Raw genomic sequence first — 21,866 nt, forward strand, 5'->3', positions numbered from 1 at the left:
GGCCTGATCACCGACTGCGATGAGAAGGCCTACAGCGAGGAGGTGGCTGACATGTCACTCTGGTGCCGGGACAACAGCCTCCAACTGAACGTCAACAAAACTAAGGAGCTGATTGTGGACTTTAGGCAATGATTACAATCGAGGACGCACGCGCCCTTGGTGATAAATGGGACTTCTGTCGACAGGGTGAGCAGCTTCAAGTACCTGGGAGTCCACATCACAGAGGACTTAACATGGACTATACATACAGACACTCTGGTAAGAAAGGTGAGGCAGCGTCTTTACCACCTCAGGCAGCTGAAGAAATTCCAGGTCTCGGTGAGGATCCTCAAGTCCTTCTACTGTGGAGCAGTGGAGAGCATCCTGACAGGCAACATCACTGCCTGGTTTGGGAACTGTACTGCCCAGGACAGGCGGGCCCTGCAGAGGGTGGTGCGTTCAGCTGAACGTAACACTGGAACTATACTCCCCTCCCTGCAGGACTTATACACCAGGAGGTGTAGTAGCAGACCCCGCAGGATCATGAAGGATCCTCACCACCCCAACAACGGACTGTTCCAGCTGCTGCGGTCAGGCAAGCACCTCTGCAGTCACACAGCGAGAACAGAGAGACTGAGACTGAGTTTTTCCCCACAAGCTATAAGAACTGTCAATGCTGAACTCACCAGGGGTCCTCACTGAGCCACACACATAGGCTCCACTACCTTACTGTACTGTATGATGCATACTGTACTGCATACTGTGTCACTGTTCTGAGTTGTTCGGTGTTACCGTATTGCTGCGCCGTATATACTGTGCTGTATATCTCACAAACGCAAACTCACTTTATTCACATGACACTTCAATGCACGTATCTGTATACGTGCATTTAATTAACATAATTAGCCTATCCCATATACATAAGTCCATCCCATATACATAAGCCTATTCCCTTTATCTATTCTATTTTATTTTATTTTATTCTATTTTCTATAGTATTCGACTTACTGCATTACCTTTTAGGAATCAGTTAGTTGGTCTAGTAGAAATTCTTAGGTAGCTACTTCAGTCTAGGACATATTGTGTGTAATCACCGGGAGCGTTGCATTGGCATTTCACTGCATATATGTATGAAAGTATGTATATGTATATGACGAATAAACCTCTTGAATCTTGAAGTCACAATTTATTTATAGAGCGCATTTCATACCAGGCAACACAATGCGCTTTACAAAGAAATACAAAAAAGAAACAGAGAACGTAGTTGTCAGCCAGGCATTACAAAAGAATGCCCCTGAAACAACAGCAACAACAAAAGCAACAACAAAGACAACAAAAACAACAATAAAAGCGACTCCAACCACAGTGGCAACAACAGCAACAGAAAACAACAATGGCAGCAATAACAGCCACAGAAACGACAACAACGGCAGCAGCAGCAACAACAGCAAAACAACATTAAAAACAACAGCAGCAACGCACACGCAAAGACGTCACTGGAACCGGAAGTGGTAGCTCTCACCAGAACCGAAAAGGTCACTCAGATTAGAGATGGTTAAGTTGAGGTTTAAGGTATAAGGTAAGCGAGGGTTAAGTTTAGGTATAAGATTAGCAGCAGCAATGACAACACCAGCAGCGACAGTACCAGCAACAGACAACAGCAGCAACAAAAACAGCAGCAGCATCAGCAACAGCGCACAAGCGAAGACGTCACAAGGACCAGAAGTGGTAGCTCTCGCCGGAACCAGAAATCTCCTCATCTGTATTGAGTCAAAAGTGTGTACCACCTCATCTCCACAAAGTAAAGCACAGCAAAGACGTCACTGGAACCGGAAGTGGTTGCCCTCACTGGAAACGAAAATTTCAACTGTGTGCATATCTCATCTTAATCCAGTCACAGTCCTTTTATTAGTGTCCCTAAATTACGGGTCAAGTTTTCAATCAGACCTCGGGAGGGAGATCCTTTTGACTCTCTCTCTCCGAAAACACACCCTTCTTGTGATCCTCTAACTGTAATATCACAACAGAAACAACCACAGCAACAGAAATAGCAGCAGCCACAGAAAGAAACAACAACAACAACAGCAGCAACATAAAAACCAGCAGCAACAACAGCAAAACCAAAGCAGGAGCAACAACAGCAATGCACACGCAAAGACCTCACCGGACCTGGAAGTGGGAGCTCGCACAGGAACCAGAAAAGATGTTGAGTTGAGGTACAAAGTTAGAGATATTTAAATTAGGGTATAAGGTTAGAGATGGTTAAGTTTAGGTATAAGTTTAGGGATCGTTATGTTTAGGTATAATGTTCAAGATGATTAGGTTAAGGAATAAGGTCAGAGATGGTTAAGTTTAGGTATAAGGTTAGCAGCAGCAAGACCACACCAGTTAAGGTATAAGGTTAGCAGCACCAACAACAAAACCAGCAGCTATAACAACACTAGCGGCTACTATACCAGCAGCAACAATAGCAGCAGCAAAAACAGCAGCAGCAGCACCAGAACCGGAAGTGGTAGCTCTCACCGGAACCAGAAATCTCATCTGTATTGAGTCAACAGTTCTCAGGGAAGCAACGCACAGCAAAGACGTCACCGGAACCGGAAGTGGCAGCCATCACCAGACAAGATTTCACTTTTACTGTGTGCTCCATCTCATCTTAATCCAGTCACGGTGGATGGTTAGGTTTAGGTATAATTTTAGCAGCAGCAACGACAATGCCAGAAGAAACAATCGCAGCAACAGATAACAGCAGCAGCAATAGTAGCAGCAACAGCAACAGCGCACAAGCGAAGACATCACCGGAACCAGAAGTGGTAGCCCTCACCGGAAACGGAAATTTCAACTGTATGCACACCTCATCTAATCCAGTCACGGTCCTTTAATTAGCGTCCCTAAATTACGGGTCAAGTTTTTCATTCTGACCTCAGGAGGGAGATCATTTTCACTATCTCTCTCCAAAAACACACCCTTCTTATAATCCTCTCACTGTAATATCACAACAGAAACAACAACAATAGCAACAGAAATAGCAGCAGCAGCCACAAAACAAACAACATCAACTCCAGCAGCAACAACAAAAACAACAGCAAAAAAGACAAAAACAGCAACGCACATGCAAAAATGTCACCGGAACCGGAAGTGGTAGCTCTCACCGGAACCGGTTAGGTCACTCAGGTTAGAGACGGTTAAGTTGAGGTATAAGGTTAGAGCTGTTTAAGTTAGGGTATAGGGTTAGAGATGCTTAATTTAAGCCATAAGGTAAAGTGAGGTCAGCGTTGACATTTCTTATGGCTTGCGGGAAGAAACTCCGTCTCAGTCTCTCTGTTCTCGCAGTGTGACTGCAGAGGCGCTTGTCTGACCGCAGCCGCTGGAACAGTCCGTTGTTGGGGTGATGAGGATCCTTCATGATCCTACGGGCTCTGCTACTACACCTCCTGGTGTATAAGTCCTACCTCACATAAACACTACCTCACTTTATTCACATGCCACTTTAATGCACATATCTGTATATACATAAATAGCCTATCCCATATAAATAAGCCTATTCCCGTTATCTATTTTGTACCCCCACCCTGCATTACCCTTGAGTTCTTATTTTATTTTATTCTATATATTTTTATTTTATTCTATAGTATTCGACTAACTGCATTACGTTTTAGGAGTCAGTTAGTTGGTCAAGTAGAAATTTTTAGGTAGCTACTGTGTTCAGTCCAGAACATATTGTGTGTAATCACCGGGTGCGTTGCATTGACATTTCACTGCATATATGTATGAAAGTATGTATATGTATGTGTATGTATATGTATAAGGTTAGCAGCAGCCACAGCACCAGCAACCCAGACAGACAGACAGACAGACAGACAGACAGACAGACAGACAGACAGACAGACAGACAGACAGACAGACGTCAGTCAGTCAGTCATACACTGTAGCGAAGAGCAAGGTTTTTAACCTGCTTTTAAAAGTATTCAGTGTGAGGGCCTCTCTCAGTTACATTACTTTTTTACATTACATTGCATTTATCAGACGCTTTTATCCAAAGCGACTTACAATTATTCGACCACCGACGGATGCAGCCAGTTCCCTCAGTAGGGTGTTCCATTTACTCGGGGCATTGATACAGAAGGCAGCTTCTCCTGCTTTAGAGTTGGTACGAGGGCTAGTTAAAAGACCACTGCCTGTGGACCTGAGAGTTCTTGCTGGTTCGTGTATAATTAGCATTTATTTTATATACTGAGGTGCAAGGCTATTTATAGCTTTATAAACAAGTAGCAGAATCTTAAAATCAGTCCTAGTTTTAATAGGGAGCCAATGTAGAAATCTAAGCATAGGTGATATTTTCAAACTTTTTTGTCCCAGTGAGAACGCGTGCAGCCGCATTTTGGATTAACTGTAGCCACTGCACAGCTGATTTCGGGAGGCCATTACAGTAGTTCAATCTACTCGTTAAGAATACATGGATTATTTTTTTGGAGTCTGCTTTTGACAGTAAGCCTCTTAATTTTTAAATGTATTTTAGATGGTAGAAGGTTGATTTTGTGATTTGCTTGATTTGGCGCTTAAAATTTAGATCACCGTCTATGATTACATCCAGATTTTTGGCTTCATTCTTGCTCTCCAGAGACAGAGACCTAAGATGAGCTGCAATTATCTGTCTTTGAGCCTTTGCACCAAAGACGAGTATTTAATTTATTCATTAATACACTGAGTGAGGGAGTGTATGGGGAGTAGGTAATCAAGAGATAGGGATATGTACAGTTGTGAATCATCTGCATAATTATGGTAATTCGTTTTGTGCTTCTTTACAATATGTGCAAGATTCAAGATTCAAGATTCAAGATTTTTTTATTTGTCACATACATATACATACTTCCATACATATATGCAGTGAAATGTAATGCAACGCACCCGGTGATAGCACACAATAAGTCCTAGGAAAAAGTACAAAAATAAAATAAAATAAAAAGTAGAAAATTCCTTTCTAATAGACCGACTAACTGACTCCTAAAACGTAATACAGTAAGTGGAATACTTATAGAATAAGATAAAAAATATATAGAATAAAATACAATAAAAAATAAATTGAAATAAAATGGAATAGGTTGAAGGAATATGCCTATGTATATACAGATATGTGCATTAAAAGTGGCATGTGAATTAAAGTGGCATGTGAATGTGAATAGTGTGAGGTAGTGTTTGGGATAATACAGCACAGTATACAACAGTACGGCGCAGCAATACGGCATCACGAACAACCCTGAACAGTGATACAGTATGCGGTACAGTATGCTACATACAGTACAGTAGGTAGTGGAGCCTAGTGCATGGCTCAGTTAGGACCCCTGGTGAGGTCAGCGTTGACAGTTCTGATGGCTTGAGGGAAGAAACTCCGTCTCAGTCTCTCTGTTCTCGCTGCGTGACTGCGGAGGCGCTTGCCTGACCGCAGCAGCTGAAACAGTCCGTTGTTGGGGTGATGAGGATCCTTCATGATCCTACGGGCTCTGCTACTACACCTCCTGGTGTATAACTCCTGCAAGGGGGGGAGGGTAGTTCCAGTGGTACGTTCAGCTGAACGCACCACCCTCTGCAGGGCCCGCCTGTCCTGGGCAGTACAGTTCCCAAACCAGGCAGTGATGTTGCCTGTCAGGATGCTCTCCACTGCTCCAGAGTAGAAGGACTTGAGGATCCTCACCGAGAATTTCCTCAGCTGCCTGAGGTGGTAGAGACGCTGCCTCGCCTTTCTCACCAGAGTGTCTGTGTGAACAGTCCATGTTAAGTCCTCTGTGATGTGGACTCCCAGATATCTGAAGCTGCTCACCCTATCGACAGAAGTCCCATTAATCCACAAGGGCGCGTGCGTCCTCGATTGTGATCCACGCCTAAAGTCCACAATCAGCTCCTTGGTTTTGCTGACGTTCAGGTGTAGGCTGTTGTCCTGGCACCAGAGTGACAGGTCAGCCACCTCCTCGCGGTAGGCCTTCTCATCGCAGTCGGTGATCAGGCCCACGACCACGGTGTCGTCAACAAACTTGATGATGGTGTTGGAGCTGGACCTGGCCACACAGTCATGTGTGTACAGGGAGTACAGTAGGGGGCTGAGGACGCAGCCCTGGGGGGATCCTGTGTTCAGGGTGAGGGAGCTTGACATGTACTTCCCCACCTTGACCACCTGGGGGCGGCCTGTGAGGAAGTCCAGGATCCAGGTGCACAGCGGAGCATTCAATCCTAGCTCCAACAACTTGACAGCCAGTCTGGTGGGAACTATGGTGTTGAAAGCTGAACTATAATCAATGAACAGCATTCTCACATAGGCCCCCTTCTGGCCATCCAGGTGTGTGAGCGTGGTGTGCAGTACCTGGGAGACCGCGTCATCCGTGGATCTGTTCTGCCGGTACGCAAACTGCAACGGGTCCAAGGTGCGGGGGAGGGAGGCACAGATATAATCCTTAATCAGCCTCTCGAAACACTTCATGACCACCGAGGTGAGGGCCACCGGACGGTAGTCATTCAGGCAGGTTGGAGAGGCGATCTTCGGGACAGGAACGACGGTGGACCTCTTGAAACAGGATGGGACCACTGATTCAGCCAGGGAGATGTTGAATATTGTAGTGAACACCGGAGCTAGCTGGTTAGCACAGGTCTTCAGTACTCGTCCAGATATGCCATCTGGGCCCGCAGCTTTCCTGGTGTTCACCCGCATCAGAGCCCTCCTGACCTCGTGCACGGACACTGAGAGTGCGCGCTCGTCCCCAGCGGTGTAACTCCAATTAGCCGGCGAGCTAGCGGTGCTGCTGCCAGACTCGAACCGCGCATAAAAGGAGTTCAGTTGGTTGGCCAGGGAGGCGTCCACACTCGTGGCTGGGGAGGAGCTGCTCTTGTAGTTTGTTATTGTTCGCAGCCCCTCCCACAAGCGTCTTGTGTCCCCCCGCTCCATCTGCAGCTCCACGGTGTCTCTGTACGTCCGTTTGGCGTCCCTCACCGCCCTCCGCAGATTGTACGACGCCGCTTTGTAATTGTCCATGTTGCCAGATACAAGTCCGTCGTTGTAAGCGGCCGTGCGCGCATTCAGAGCGCAGCGGATGGATTTATCAACCCATGGTTTCTGGTTTGGAAATATCCGAACTTTCACCGTGGGAACGATTTCATTCGCTAGCGTAGCCACAAAACTCACTACAACCTCCGTAAACTCGCTGACGTCACTTGAACTCGCTTGGAACATGTCCCAGTCTACGTCAGTCAGAGCGTCCTGAAGCGCAGCCTCTGATTGGTCCGTCCACCGCTTCACTTCCCTCGTCATCACCAGATCCCGCGCGATCAGAGGCCTGTAAAACGGAAGCAGCGAGATCGCGGCGTGATCTGATTTCCCGAAAGCAGGAAGCGACACGGGCTTGTATCCGTTCTTGTAAGGAGTGTAACAATGGTCCAGAGTTCTGTCTCCCCTGGTGGCACACGTCATGTGTTGGTGGAAATTCGGCAGAACTTTTTTCAGGTTGGCCCTGTTAAAGTCCCCAGTCACCACCACAGCCGCATCGGGATGTCTGTTCTGAAATCCGCACAACACATCGTACAGAACCGACAGAGCTGCGTCGGTGTCCGCTTGCGGTGGGATATAAAGGGCGTTAATGATGACCGTGCTGAATTCCAAGTGGAAGCATATAGAGGTTACACAATAATGGTTTCAGAATCGAACCTTGGGGTACTCCACATACAATATCCACTTTGTTTGACACAAAATCTCCAATGGACACAAAGAACTGCCTGTCCTGTAGGTAGGTTTTGAACCAATTTAGAACTGGGCCAGATAGGCCGCTCATAAAATCTGATGGTCAACAATATCGAAGGCAGCACTGAGATCCAGGGCAGGAGGACAGATAATTTTTTTGCCTCAGTGTTTATGTGCAGATTGTTCAGAACTTTAATAAGTGCTGTTTCTGTGCTATGGTGAGGTCGAAAGCCAGATTGATAGGTGTCTAAAAGGCTATTTGAGGTTAGATAGTTATTGCTTAGGAACGGCAGGTTGGAAATGGGTCTGTAGTTGGCAATAACTGTTGCATCGAGATTGCGCTTCTTCTAGGAGTGGTTTAATGACAGCTGTTTAAAATGCTGCAGGAAATATACCTGATTTAAGAGAGCCATTTCAAATGTGTAATACCTCATGTGCTAGGCAGTCAAAAACTGTTTTTAAAAATGTGGTAGGGAGGGAGTCCAGGCAGCAGGTGGAGGACCTGAGCTGACCAACAATATTGTCCAGTCTTTTTTGTGTCTAAGGGGACGAAATGAGACATGGCAGCAGTCATATTACTGGGGAACTGAAGGATAGGTTTATTTCTGGATGTTGAGGCACTAATATTCTGTCTGATAGCTATAATTTTGTTACTGAAGAATGTAGCAATGGTGGCTACCTCCTGAGCTACCATCCCAGGTAGCGCTGGTCGTCTAGTTATCTAGAGGTTGCTGGTTCGATCCCAGGCTCCTCCTGCTAGCATGCTGTAGTGTCCTTGAGCAAGACACTTAACCCCTAATTGCTCCTGGTGGCTGCGTCCGTCGGTGTTTAAATAATTGTAAGTCGCTTTGGATAAAAGTGTCTGCTAAAGAAAAGCACTTTACTATTGTTGAGGTTTTTATAAATGATTTTAGAGAAGAAAGACTGTCTGGCCTTTTGATTTCTATGTTGTATTGATTGAATCTGTCCTTGTAAATTTCATGAACCTGAAGATTTGTCTTTCTCCATTTTCGTTCTGCCTGGCGACACTCTCTCTTAAGCTGCCTAATAACTGCTCCATTTCTCCAGGGGGCTTTTTGTTTTTCTGTGTTTTTAGTTTTAACAGGTGTAATCTTATCAATGATATTTTGTATTTTGGAGTTGAAGTTGTTCACAGGATCCTCAGTTGATGATGCCTTGAACAGCGGTAACTCATTTACAATTCTCTTAAAGGTTTCAATGGTATTATTGTTAATGATACGTTTTTTAATTGTATCCCTCTGTTGTACAGGAAGAGCGACATATCAAAGAAAATGCCTCAGTGATCTGAAATAGCAACATCCATGACATAGGGTACAGTGATATTTAGTCCTTTTGATATGACCAAGTCCAGAGTATGCCCCTTATTGTGGGTGGGTCCAGAAACATGCTGAGTCAGGTCCAACACCTCTAATAGGCTCATGAAGTGTTGAGCATCTGGGTCTTTATAATTGTCAACATGAATATTAAAATCACCTGAGATAATTACACAATCATAATCGGTAGAGACCTTGGACAGTAGCTCAGATAATTCAACAAGAAAGCCACAATTTTGGTGGCTGATAGACAGCGATGATTAAAATCGGATCACTGCAGTTTATAGATATAGCAAGGTGTTCAAAAGAAGTGAATTCTCCGAGGAGGATTTCCTTGCAGGTAGAGATATCAGAGAAGACAGCAGCTATTCAACCCTCTCTCTGGTCAGCTCTAGTGGTTTGGATGAACTTGAAATAAGGAGGTGCTCAATGTCTGTGTTGTATCCTCAATGGTGTCTCAATGAGCCATTTCTATCCAGCCAGGTCTCAGTTAGTAGAGCGAAATCCAGGTTATGAGTACTTATAAGCTCATTAACTAAAAATGACTTGTTAGTTAGTGACCTTACGTTTCATAGAGACATTTTTATTGTTCTGAGTGCATGGCATTGCGGGGTACTGAGAGTTTGAGTCCAAACCGGTAGTAAGTTGTTCCTAGATTCCTGAATGTTACAGGGAAGTTATGTAATTTCAGTACAGGAATGTGTAAAGCAGAGTGACAGTCAATAATGTCAAGAGTGGATCGGACTCACCAAACATTAGCAGCGAACAGAAGATTTCAGCATAAGTTCCATGTTCAAGGCGAGGAGGCGTGATCCGTGAAAGTTTGGATGAACTCCGTTCATATCTTGGATGTCCGTCCAAGAAGGTGCCCAAGTTGACCACGAACGCTATGTTGAGGCAGCAGCAGTGTCCCTTGAGCCATGTGTGTAGCTGAAGGACACACGTGAATTTTACGTCTCCAAAGCTGCCTCACGAGCGGAGGAGGACGGAAGACACGATCGCAGCGCAAGGAAAACCAAACACCGGGAAATTAGAACCAAGACACCGGTAAATATGAACCAAAACACCGGTAAATATGAACCAAAACACTGTTATATGTGAACCAAAATAACATAAGTCAGCACTGCCAAGAATGCCTTTGTGACACGGGTAAGTCAGCACTGCCAAGAATGCCTTTGTGACACGGGTAAATCAGCACCCGGTCCTCCAGGTTGGGGGTTGGGCGTGGGGTTAACAACCTCACCCCGTAAAAAAAAGCATGTTACGGAAACGACGAGAAGAAGCCATTCTGGTAAGGAGCAAATGGTGGGGACTCGTCGCCCAATGTTCCAGAAGGAACGGGAGGAACTAACTACTAACTAAAGCTGGGAGACGGCAGCGGGCAAGAGATGATGAACCGGCAGTCCGACTGGAGAAGACTGTCAATAAGCTTTGTAAAGTCTTCTTTAAGCGTCTCCGATTGTTTGTTCCTGAGATCGTTGGTTCTGACGTGGACGAGAACAGAGGAGGCAGACGGGTTTGGATCCAGCGGCTTTGGGATACTATATTGGGATATACTATATTATACTATAGATATAGATATACTATACTATATTTTGGAGTCTATATACCGGATGAGAGCACCCGGGTAGCAGATGGTTTTAGCCGTAGGCAGGATGATGTGTCGAACCATGAATGAGCCGACAATGAGCATAGATGGAGGTCCGGCAGCAGAGGAGTTCCGAGGGACAGCAGCAGCAGCCGAGCCAGGAGAGTACTGTCCTCCCTGAGGTGGCGAAAGCAGGCGGTCCAAGTCAGTGGCCCCGGGGTGGCTCCGACGGGCCGAGATCGCGCTGCGGGAGCCGAGGCGGCGCTCTGCGGTGTTGAAAACAGCGGGGCCCGTGGCAGCGGAGGCGCCACCTACCGGCTCGGGAGCCGAGGCCCAGTTAGGCGATAGATAGTCTGGCGGCAGTGGGAACGATGCCGGCCCAGTAGAGACCGTCTTGGTGCCCTCAATGTCACGGTGGACTGTGAGCCCCCCCCTAAAGGAGGGAATTCCCGCATATCTCTGGCATTAACTGTGGGCTCCAGGGCTTGGAATCTGTTCTCCAGCTAGAGAGTCTCCGGCATAGAGCGGCGCAAGGAGCGCAGGCAACGCCGGCCACAGCTCGCCACCAGGCTCCAAGGCTCTGGGGTGGAGCGGGTCCGGGACTTGGGCCATGGCTCCTCTATCACAGCCGGCGGGGCGTCAGATGAATCCGACTCACCCACAGTGAGAATGGATCTGGGCCACGGGAGAGTGGAGTCTAAGTCCGGTCCGATCACAGCGGAGGACATGGAGCAGGAGATGTGCTTAGCCCGAGCGCTAGCGATGGAGGTAAGACGCACAAACAGTTCATCCTTCTTCTTCACGTCCTCACGCAGGCTGTGGATGTCTTTGAAGACCGACTCCTTTAGAGCGCTGAGTCTGTCGACCAGGCGCAAACAGTTCCCACAATCCGTGGAGGTAGACAGCAATGCCGGCATAGTTAGCAATATGCTAGCCAAGTGCTAGCCGAGCCAGAGTCGACGTTTCAAAATCCGAAAAAACAGTTCAGGCGAGGGTCAAAGGCAGGGAAGAGGAGAGACATCACAGTGCAAATAATCCCAAATCCGTCATGCAAAATCATCTCGTTTTGGGAAGCGATTCAACGAAGTAGCGCAAATTACCACAAACACAAAAGACGTTAATGGAACCGGAAGTGGATGAAACAAAGGGGTCTACATAGCGTATACATTAGGGGTCCAGTCCGTCGAACACAGTTAAGGTGTTGTTTAAACCGGGATTTAATTAAATTTAATCAAAATTGATCAACATATGGAGAAGATATTAGTAAAACACCAATCAAATATGACCCAAATTTTCAGCTGAGTTGGCTAATTGACACATCGCTATTCATAAACGAAATGAACGACATGAGCTTTACAGCAAGACGCTTTATGACATCATCATATTATTTACTATAAATGTACAGATTCAGATTGAGAGAGTCCAGTTGGACCGTGTCCAGTGTGCGGCGTCGACTCGGTCACTCTGTAGTGTTAAGACGTTACCAAACTATACATTTATGTGTATATTTATAAAGCTTCTTACCTGGTAGACGTCGGTAGATCTGGTGGATTGATAATTTAAATCTGTGGTCCACATTACTTTGCCGGCTGAATGAAAAATACAACAAAAAGTCCACAAAAACTCACTGCGTCAAGTAGAATCCACTGAAATGCGCGACTGAGTGATGAGTTCAAGATCAGGATGAAAAATAGAAGTTGTGCAATGGTAATTTCTCACAGAAATACCAAAGCGTTTTTTATATTTCGTGGAAAGTAAACTCGTTGAAAATGTAATCCAAGGAAAAAAGTGACCACTATAAATGTTTGCATTACAATATAGACAAGTCATCAATTAAAGTGAATTTTACCAATAAATGATGATGTTCCGGGAAGAGATTATATTGCAATAGCAGAATTGCCAACAAGACAAAATATGTGCAATTATCAAGCAGGTATCGTGGTACGCAATAGTTGATTCACATGCAAGGAACAAAACAGGGCTGCATGAGTATGACTCCCCCGAGTATTTCTGTAGCTTATTACAACAACATTGAATAAGTCTGTCGTAATTTCTCTAATAGTAATAATTTTACTGCCAAACTCAAATGATATTTGAAATCACCGGACTACATATGATATTGTAAACTATACACTGTGAACTGTGACTTGCATTTTACCAAAACTGTAAAACGTACCTAAAAGGAATAAACTTGACCCTGTGTGGCTGCCTGCAGCTATATTTATTAATAATAATAATAATAATAATTATTATTATTATTTAAAAGAAAAAAGTAAAAAACTTCTCCTTGGACTCTTGGTCTGTCTTGGTCAACTGCCTTCTTTCAAAAAAAGAGAAGGTGTGACAGCATTTCATTTAATTGTTCATTTGATTCATACTTTCTATCAATTATCATCTCCCTCCATCAGGTTAACGGGTCGTATCCATCTATCTTGCATAAACCTTGCGTCACTTCTTGTACAGCAGTGGATCTCATAAATGGTATATTACGTCACTTTTAGTCATGAATCCATCGCGTAACCCTGGTGACAGTAGAAGGAGTGTGTGTGGAAAATGATTGGTTCGGTTTGAGACATGATCCAAACTTAATTGCACATCATTGGAGGGATTGGATTTGTATTTAGAATGGCACATTGAAACTAATTCCTGTTTCCTCTCACACACCTGCTTCCACATCTTGGAGATGACCCTATTATTATAATTATAACAATAATTATGGTTTGATAATTACCTTATTTCAGTTTATGTGCAAAAAATACTCCTTTCAAAGCCTGGAGGAACTGAAAATGTTCTCACCAAGAGGAGAATCATATTTACCCCACTGCGGGAAAAAAGGTCCTAAATCCACATGAACTGATCATGGCCTGTTGTAGATCCGGCCATTTTTAAATGACTGACACTCGCACATCCCTCCCAAGTCCCAAAAGTTGTTAACTGGGAGAAAAAAAAATCACAGATGAATTAAAAGTTTAGTCACATCCTCACGCCGTTCATGTACGCTCTTCTCATGAATGTATGACCTGAACACGCCAGAATAAAGAGGATTCTGATTTGGTCAGTAAAAGTTCACAAAAGTGAGCGTCACACCGATCCCGAAAACGCATCTGACGGTCAAACCCCCCCCCCCAGTGGGATGAACTGTGTCTGGGTTTCGCATCACAACTCTGTGAAAATATGGAAAAACAAGTCGCAAAGGGGGCGGAGCTTAACGCAGCACTTCTAAACTTTTTGCCTTCAAAATCCGACTCTCCATAGGAATGAATGGACGTGGGTTGGTTGTTTGTCAGATTCGGGGTGAAGCTAGGCTTTAGCCCCATTTCTGCTCAGTCACGGAGATACTTTCACGGGGGCAAAAACGTGCACAATTAAAAAATGTCAAGACGCACCACCAACGATAGATTTTAATCACAAAACTTTAAATGAAAAAGTCAAAAATGAAAAGCTCATAGAAATGCTCTTGAAAGATCAAGATCAAGGATTCAAAGAAAAGGGTTGTGTGAATGATAATTTATTCCAGGAAAAAGGGTTTATTCCGGAAGCAAATTGTATTCAATTTCCTGCAGGTGTGTCTGTGTCGTCTCATCTGAGCATTAATCTGATGAAGCTCTAATGTTGTTTTGATCCCCCCCCAAAAATGTTCTCATTTCAAGATAAGAGCATATTTGCAGGAGTCTCACGAAATGATTATTTCTTTATTGTAATAATGATCAAGATTATTGTCGTTATTATTTAATTTAATAATTCATTATTATTATTTTATATATAAAATGAATTAAATTGTGTGTGAATGTTGGATATTTGCATTTCCAAACTAAAAGCCATATATATATATATATATATATATATATATATATATATATATATATATATATGTTTTCAGCCCATTTTAAAGCTACTGTACATACAGTAGCTAATGTAACCTTCAAAGCCTTTCCCGCCCACACCATTCACCACTACTGGGAATTAAAAGCTCCAGAGTGACCCTGTTACAGCCACTCAGCCGTGACCCTGTGAATACAAAACTGTGTATATGTCATCTTTGCCGAAATAGGTTCCTGAATGGAGGACGTCTTCCCCATACGACCATTCAAATGCAAATTAAGGCGCTGCCTACAAGCTGCTGTGTGCGCGTGGGTCTGTACTCTTCAGGTGTGCACCACAATAAACACGTGCAGACGAAATATGGAAATTTATCAAGAGGATCGGTGAAATAACGATAGCATTCCGAGGAGAGCATCCCGTGTAAATAACACCCGTGGCAAGATGAAATCTCAATCTGAAGACAAATGACCAGATGAAAACCTCAGGAAAATACAATACTCGAAGGTATAAATCTCAGCGGCAGAGCTGCAACTCTTATCCAGGCCTCCTCATCACGCTGGAAAATCCAAAAGATAATGAAATATTTATGCAGGGTCCTGCCACCGTGCTCGACCGGGACGCTGGACGCGGAGCTACACTGGGTCCCCGAGCAAAGGTGTTGGCGGCCACATGTAACCAGAAGTAATACAGGAGCCAAACAGCGCTTTCTCAGAGGACGTATATTTGAACAATAATATGCATTCTCATACATACAGTGCAGTAGTGGTAAAACAATAATGAGCTGGGTTAAAAATAACCTTATACTGTATCTATGGAACTTTGGCGTAACCTTCGTAAGGTAAAAGTCACAATAACAGGAGCAGCTGAATATGAAGTCACCTCATGAGAAGGCTGGTGCTGCATGGCAACACCAAATGCAGTATCAGGAGAAGATCTGGATCAACATTCACTTTATTCCTCTGTTTCATCTTCAACGCCACAAGCGCTGAGAGGCCAGTCTCACAGGGAACGGCGTCAGAAATCACACGTCTCTGTTGCACAGATCGGGATACTCAGAAGCAAGATGAAGCCTAAAGTTGGTCAGGGACTTCTGTGAGAAAGCCAGTTTCAATGCGCTGTCGCAGTAGAGATCCACGGAGCGTCCTTCTCCTCTCCTTCTGTCTCAAGCCTGCGAGGGTCCGGTCACTGTGGCTGGCAAAGGGGTTTTCCATCCAGCCGTGCAAACCGTGCGGGTGCTCTTTGACATGAGTGATCAGGGTGACAGGAAGCAGCATTTCATCCTTTGTCGAAAGGTCGGACAGATTCTCCACTTCCCGTAGAAATGACTCTCTCTGTGCTCGTCATCAGCTGTTCTGACACGTTCTCCGCCATCTCGTCTGCACCTGTGCTTGACCGAGTTTTCAGTTATGAGGTGAGGACGATTGGCTCGCACGCCTCCTCTCCCAACATCACCCCCGACCATCTCTTTTGTGGTAGGAAGAATTTAATTCTCCCCGGTTGTACGCGGCATGCCCGCCTTGGCCAAGAGTCGGGCGACCCCATAGGACGCTTCCACTGCCTTTGCGTTGTCGGCGCCCACACGTGACGTTTCCATGACTTCCTTCTCGCCCTGATACTCACTGAGTTTATAATCGGAAAAAGTCAAGCGGCTTGGACATGTCCTGTTGGTGTTTCGCCTCGAGGTGACGACGCAGGTTGCGTGGCTTCGGGGCTTAGTTCTATAAAATCTCGGGACACACCGCGCACAGTGGCGAGGGTTCGTCTTCGCTGCCTGTCCGAAAACTTCCAAATGCTAAATATTCAGCGCCATACTTTATCCAAACCTTTCTTTTTTTGGTTTGACAGGCGGGACTGTCCCGCGGACGATGTACCAGCGGCTTCTTTCCCTCTCAGTGTGCCTGATGCTAGTCAACCATCCATTTGGATTACCGCCGCAAGTTCAAAAATGTAAATGTGCACGTTGATCGTGGGCGGCTTGGACATAGCAAGAGCCCCTAACATGAGCTCCTGTCTGTGTTTTGCCCATGATCTTGCAGCCCACTTGCAATACCCTCAGGGCCTATAGGTTTGGAATCGCTGATTTACACTATATATACTATATTCACTGCTCATCGAGCTCCACTGGTTACCTGTAGCCGCCCGCATCAAGTTCAAGTCTCTTATGCTGGCCTACAGAGTGATTGCTGGGAATGCTCCCGCCTACTTAAATGCTCTTGTAAGATGCTGCGCTCGTCAAATGAGCGTCGCCTGGCTCTGCCGGCCATACAGCCACGGCAATCCAGGCTATTCTCATTTGTAGTTCCACGTTGGTGGAACGAGCTGCCAAGAATGACCAGAGCGGGGACCTCCCTCTCTGTCTTCAAGAAGCACCTGAAGACCCAGCTCTTCAGTGAGTACCTCCTGTCCTAATCTACAATTACTTAGCACCACCTTGCAGTATTTATTGTTACACCAATGTTGTTGTTACACTAATCTCTGTCGCAATGTAGCTTGAATGTTATTCTCCCTTGTAAGTCGCTTTGGATAAAAGCGTCTGCTAAATGACTAAATGTAAATGTAAATGTATGTACACTGTATATACTATATATACACTACATACACTATATATACTATATATACTATATACCCTGTATACATATCTCATCACTGTCTCATTCTCGCAGTCAGTCAGTATTCACTACACTAGCGTTCGCAATCGCCACACCCTCTTACCGTGAAATAACACTATATACACTATATATATATACTATATACACAATACACACTATATAGTATATATCACCCACACCCCCTTACTGTGAAATAACACGGGTCCTCGCTTATCGACCAATTCGCTTACAGACCTGGTCCTAGGAACGGAACTTGGTCGTTAAGTGAGGAGTACCTGTATATATATAGTGAATGTTATTTCTCTATACTATTAAGACACATAACGAGTATTATGAACACAACTACTAGTCTTACTAATAATACCAGTACATGTAATAAAGATAATCCTTCTACTCTACTAAGAAAAGTTCTTTATTGATTTTCTATATTTCCAGTTCATTTTCTTTAAATTCAGATCATTTTGTTCAAGTTCCAAACTCTGCATGAAAAATAACCCAATGAGAAGAATAAAAAACCAAAACCCTCCTTTCCAGTGTCCCTCGAAGAGTTGAGATGCTCCTGTCGGCGTCATTGAAGGGAAAATTGCAGTTAAATTGGAGCGCTGATGAAGTGTGTGACAGTGAGTGGTTTGTGCGTCGTACAAATGGAGCCTTCAGCAGCCAGCCCCAAAAAGTAAAAAGGACATGTTGAGATGAAGGGTACTGAACTGTAATTTCTGTGGATCATGAGTCACAGTGTACTGTTGTGAGTTGTCAACGTGACAAGAAATTGATTATTTTAAGGAACACTTCATGGACCAGGGCGATTCAAAGGGCTTCACGTGGAGACTTACATCAAAGGCATATAATAATATCAAGAATAATAATAATAATATAATATAATATAATATAATACATAATAATATCCAATGGAATAGAAATCGAGAATCTCTCAAAGTGCAATTTACAATGAGCCGATTATTCACTGCAAAGCGTTTCGGCGCTGGACTTAAAAGTAACAAAATCATCGCGAGTCTGAGAACTTCTGGAAGTTTTTAATATTTGTGATTGTTGCCGGAGAATTCTGAATAATCGGTCTGTTCCAGGAAAACAGTGTGAACGGTATTTATTGTGCAGAATGAAAAGGCCTTTATAGACACGAGATGTTGTGTCCCATTCTGAGACGAGCCATGTGATTCACGGTTGCCTTCGGTAACAGCTGAGAACATGCTTTAACAAAGAAAAACATTGAACGCTATAGGTGCCGGGAAAGCGTACATTGAGTGTTTACACAAATGGCCTCCTTAAAGGACTATGCCCCCTCAATCATATCCCCGGGTTTTTCTCTCATGCAATGGTTGAAGCTCAGGTCACAGTTGCAGTCTTACTGAGCCATAAAACAAACCATAATGGTCTGTCAAGCCCCCTGGGGGTTTTCCTTATCTTCACACAAGGTTGAGTGAAGATGGAATAAGATCCGGTCTCCAATACAGTAGGCATTATTAGAAAGAACAGACTCTCCATATAAACTCTGAGAGGCTCATTAAAACCCCACGGAAAGAACATTTTTCTCTCACAGTGTTCATATTAATTTACACATTCACTCACGGGCAGAACTAGCACACTATCCATCTAATCTTCCATTCATCTTAAAAGGTTGAATTAATTCCTGCTCCGGAGCAGAGACAAATGAACTTATTGCAAAGTCAGAACAACAACAACAACAACAACAAGCCGTGGTGATGCGATGTGAGCCGCTGTTCAGAATAAAGGTTCTTGTGGTAACAGCATCACCACCAGAAAAAAATAAAAATAAATAAAACATTTCGGGGAGCCGGTGTTTGTTCCTCAGAGCGACAAAGGGGAAGACATTCTTTCATTCTTTCTTTGATGCACTCACTGCGAGGCCTGCACAAATACACTGTCCACAGGGACCAGACCCTCTGATACAACACCAAATATCATCTTTAAGGTGAGCCCTGCTCTCTGTGGGATTGACAATCCACCGGCTCAGATTTTACTTCAGTCAAAGTACAAATACCCCGACGCATGTAAAGCACTTTGTGTTGCATGTCGCGTATGAAAGGTGCAACAAATCTAGGTTATTATTATTATTACTCTGCTAAAAAGTACAGAAGTGATACGTCGCTTGCAAAGCTAGCGTCGGTCTGCCAGACAACTTGACGGTGCCACACGCTTCCACGCCCTTATTTGGATGGCCTATTTAAGCATCCAGTCCCTCCGGTCCTGCCCGCTTTGTTGCCTGTGTTGCTGCGCTCCCTCCACCTCCCCTGCATCCACCTGTTGAGCTCTACCCTTCTATCCAATGGAGGGATTTGAGCTCATCACTCCTTCGTTCCCAGCTCTCTAAATGCCTGGGTTTGCTATACACCACATGTACACCTCATGTACACCACATGTACACCACACGTACACCACACGTACACCACATGAACACCACCCGTACACCACATGTTTGTTCCTCAGAGCGACAAAGGAGAAGACAGTCTTTCATTAAATGTAAAAGTACATGTCATATCCAGTTCCCTGATATTTTTGGAACCTATAATACTTCATAACTCTGTAAAAAAAATATATAATAATGATAATAATACTTAATAAGCTTATTTTTTCCTGCAGATGATTCTCACGCAGATCCTGATTCTAATGTCCAATAGTGTAAAAGCAAAGGTGGTGTCATAGTAAATTACAAATGTATATACATCCAGATTTTTTTAAACTAAATTAATTACAACTGTATTACAAATGTAGTAGTGTAAAAAGAGATATTTGCTTTGAATTGTAAGGTCTCCAAAACAGAATGTACATGAGTACAGATAACGGTTCAATCTCTGTACTCTTCTGGTTAAAACAACAGAAAATGCATTTTTTTTTTAATTTAAATTGCCAATGTTTTTATTTATTTATTTTCTAATCTTTTGTTTCGTGCTCTGTGTTCAGAGTAATCCTTTTTGCAAACCGACACCCGACTCTAACTTTATAAATATAGATTGAGTTTGCCAATCTGAGGCTGCTTAACAAAGCGCGTAAGAACTTGGGGCCGTGAGTCGAAAAAGAACTACGTTTTATCAGAGCGACAAACGCCACTTGTACAATGAGGCCACTGGTTCATATAACAAGGAATGTTCTGGATTAGGGCAGATCATTGGGATTCTACACCCACGACAAACAAAAAAAATAACTGCCAGATAAAGATCTGATTTGTCAGAGCCCGAGGCAAAACACATACAGCTTCCAGATTCCTCATTAATTGTTCATGAAGTTTAAGGAATCTGTCACATCCTGCCTCAGGATGTGACAGATTCTCTGATGAATTTAGAGTGACCACAAATATAGGAATCAAACCCCTAAAAAACCCCAAGAAACCTTTAGAAAATGAGTGAAGTGAAGTTATTACTTTGATGTTACTAAATCAACACCATGGCTCAATATTTTTCACACGCTGTGCCGCGTGCACGAGGGATGCTATGGTACAGGGTATGTTATCGAATTGTTCGGTACGCCCCCTACCATTCAATACGCACACCTGAACTGCATATCACGTTTTATAACGGTATTACGGTACCGCACGGGGTCGGTGTGGGGCCGCGTAGCATTTCTCTATTTTTTTTTCCCATCCGCGTGCAGCTGCGCAACCTTATCCATAGAAACATGAGATAAAACTACATAGAAGTGTAGTTGGGATGGTCATGCCCCTCTTCATTACAAACTTCTCTTCAGACACTTGCTTCCACTCGCACCACATTGTTCACGAACGATCCGGTTTTCCTGAACGGCTTTTTGTTGTGTTGTTTGTATAACTTGCCATCTCCTGCCACCGGTAAATGTTTCACCCTCCATGTGCGAGATAGCCTAAGCTCCTCCCTCCTCAGGAGGTGCCCTGGCTGAAAAGGAGCGCACCCACTGTCACGTCAGGTTCAATAAGTGAAGGCACACACGCACTGGTCTGACTGTTTATTTCAATAAGTTATTTAACTGTTATTATTTATGTGTGAATAATACTGTTTATAACTGTTCTACACAAAAAAACTAACTCTGGACCTGGTTTTATTGAAACTTTTTTTTTTATTGTGAAACGTTTTTACAATTTTATATATATAAATATTAACGGAAGTTAATATTTGAATTATCCACTATTCTGGACACCTCCCCTCCAACAGATGAATTTATGCAAATTATAACAACCCACCAATGAACTTGAACCCTAGTCTCTCTCCTCCCCCCAGTCAGTACACAGTGCACGCAGAGCATTACACTAGTTTTGTATGGCAGACTACTATAAAACATTTTTTTACACCTTTTAACATAAATATAAAAGATTCCGAAACCCCACCGTTGCAGTTACCGTTACTGTGGCCCCAAACTTGTGATACAAACTGAACCGTGAGCCCACTGTACTGATGCATCCCCACCACTCAACATTTTTCTAATTCCACAAAAAAAAAAAAAATGTAAAAGATCCTGGAAATTAGCTTTTGTGTTGCAAGATTTCAATTGCAAGGCTGCTCAAATTCTTCAGGTTAACAGGAGAGTGGTTTAGTGACGTGTGGGGCTGTCAACATTGGCCAAAAATCATGATCGAATATTACTTTTGAAAAACCATATGTTTCAATATATTCAAATATCTATTCCAATTTTAAAATGTGGGGAAGGGTTAAGCAGCCCCGCTCAGAGCGATCTTTTCTCTAACAAGGCAAATAATAACAGTATGTTTTTTTTCTAGACGTATCTAATTTACTCCGTTTCCTGCTGCTGCTGGAGCAGATCGCAGAGCGCTTCCGAAAAACATCCCGCCACCTCTCTCACGGTCT

Source organism: Zeus faber (assembly GCF_960531495.2).
Source record: "Zeus faber genome assembly, chromosome: 10".
NCBI lineage: Eukaryota > Metazoa > Chordata > Actinopteri > Zeiformes > Zeidae > Zeus > Zeus faber.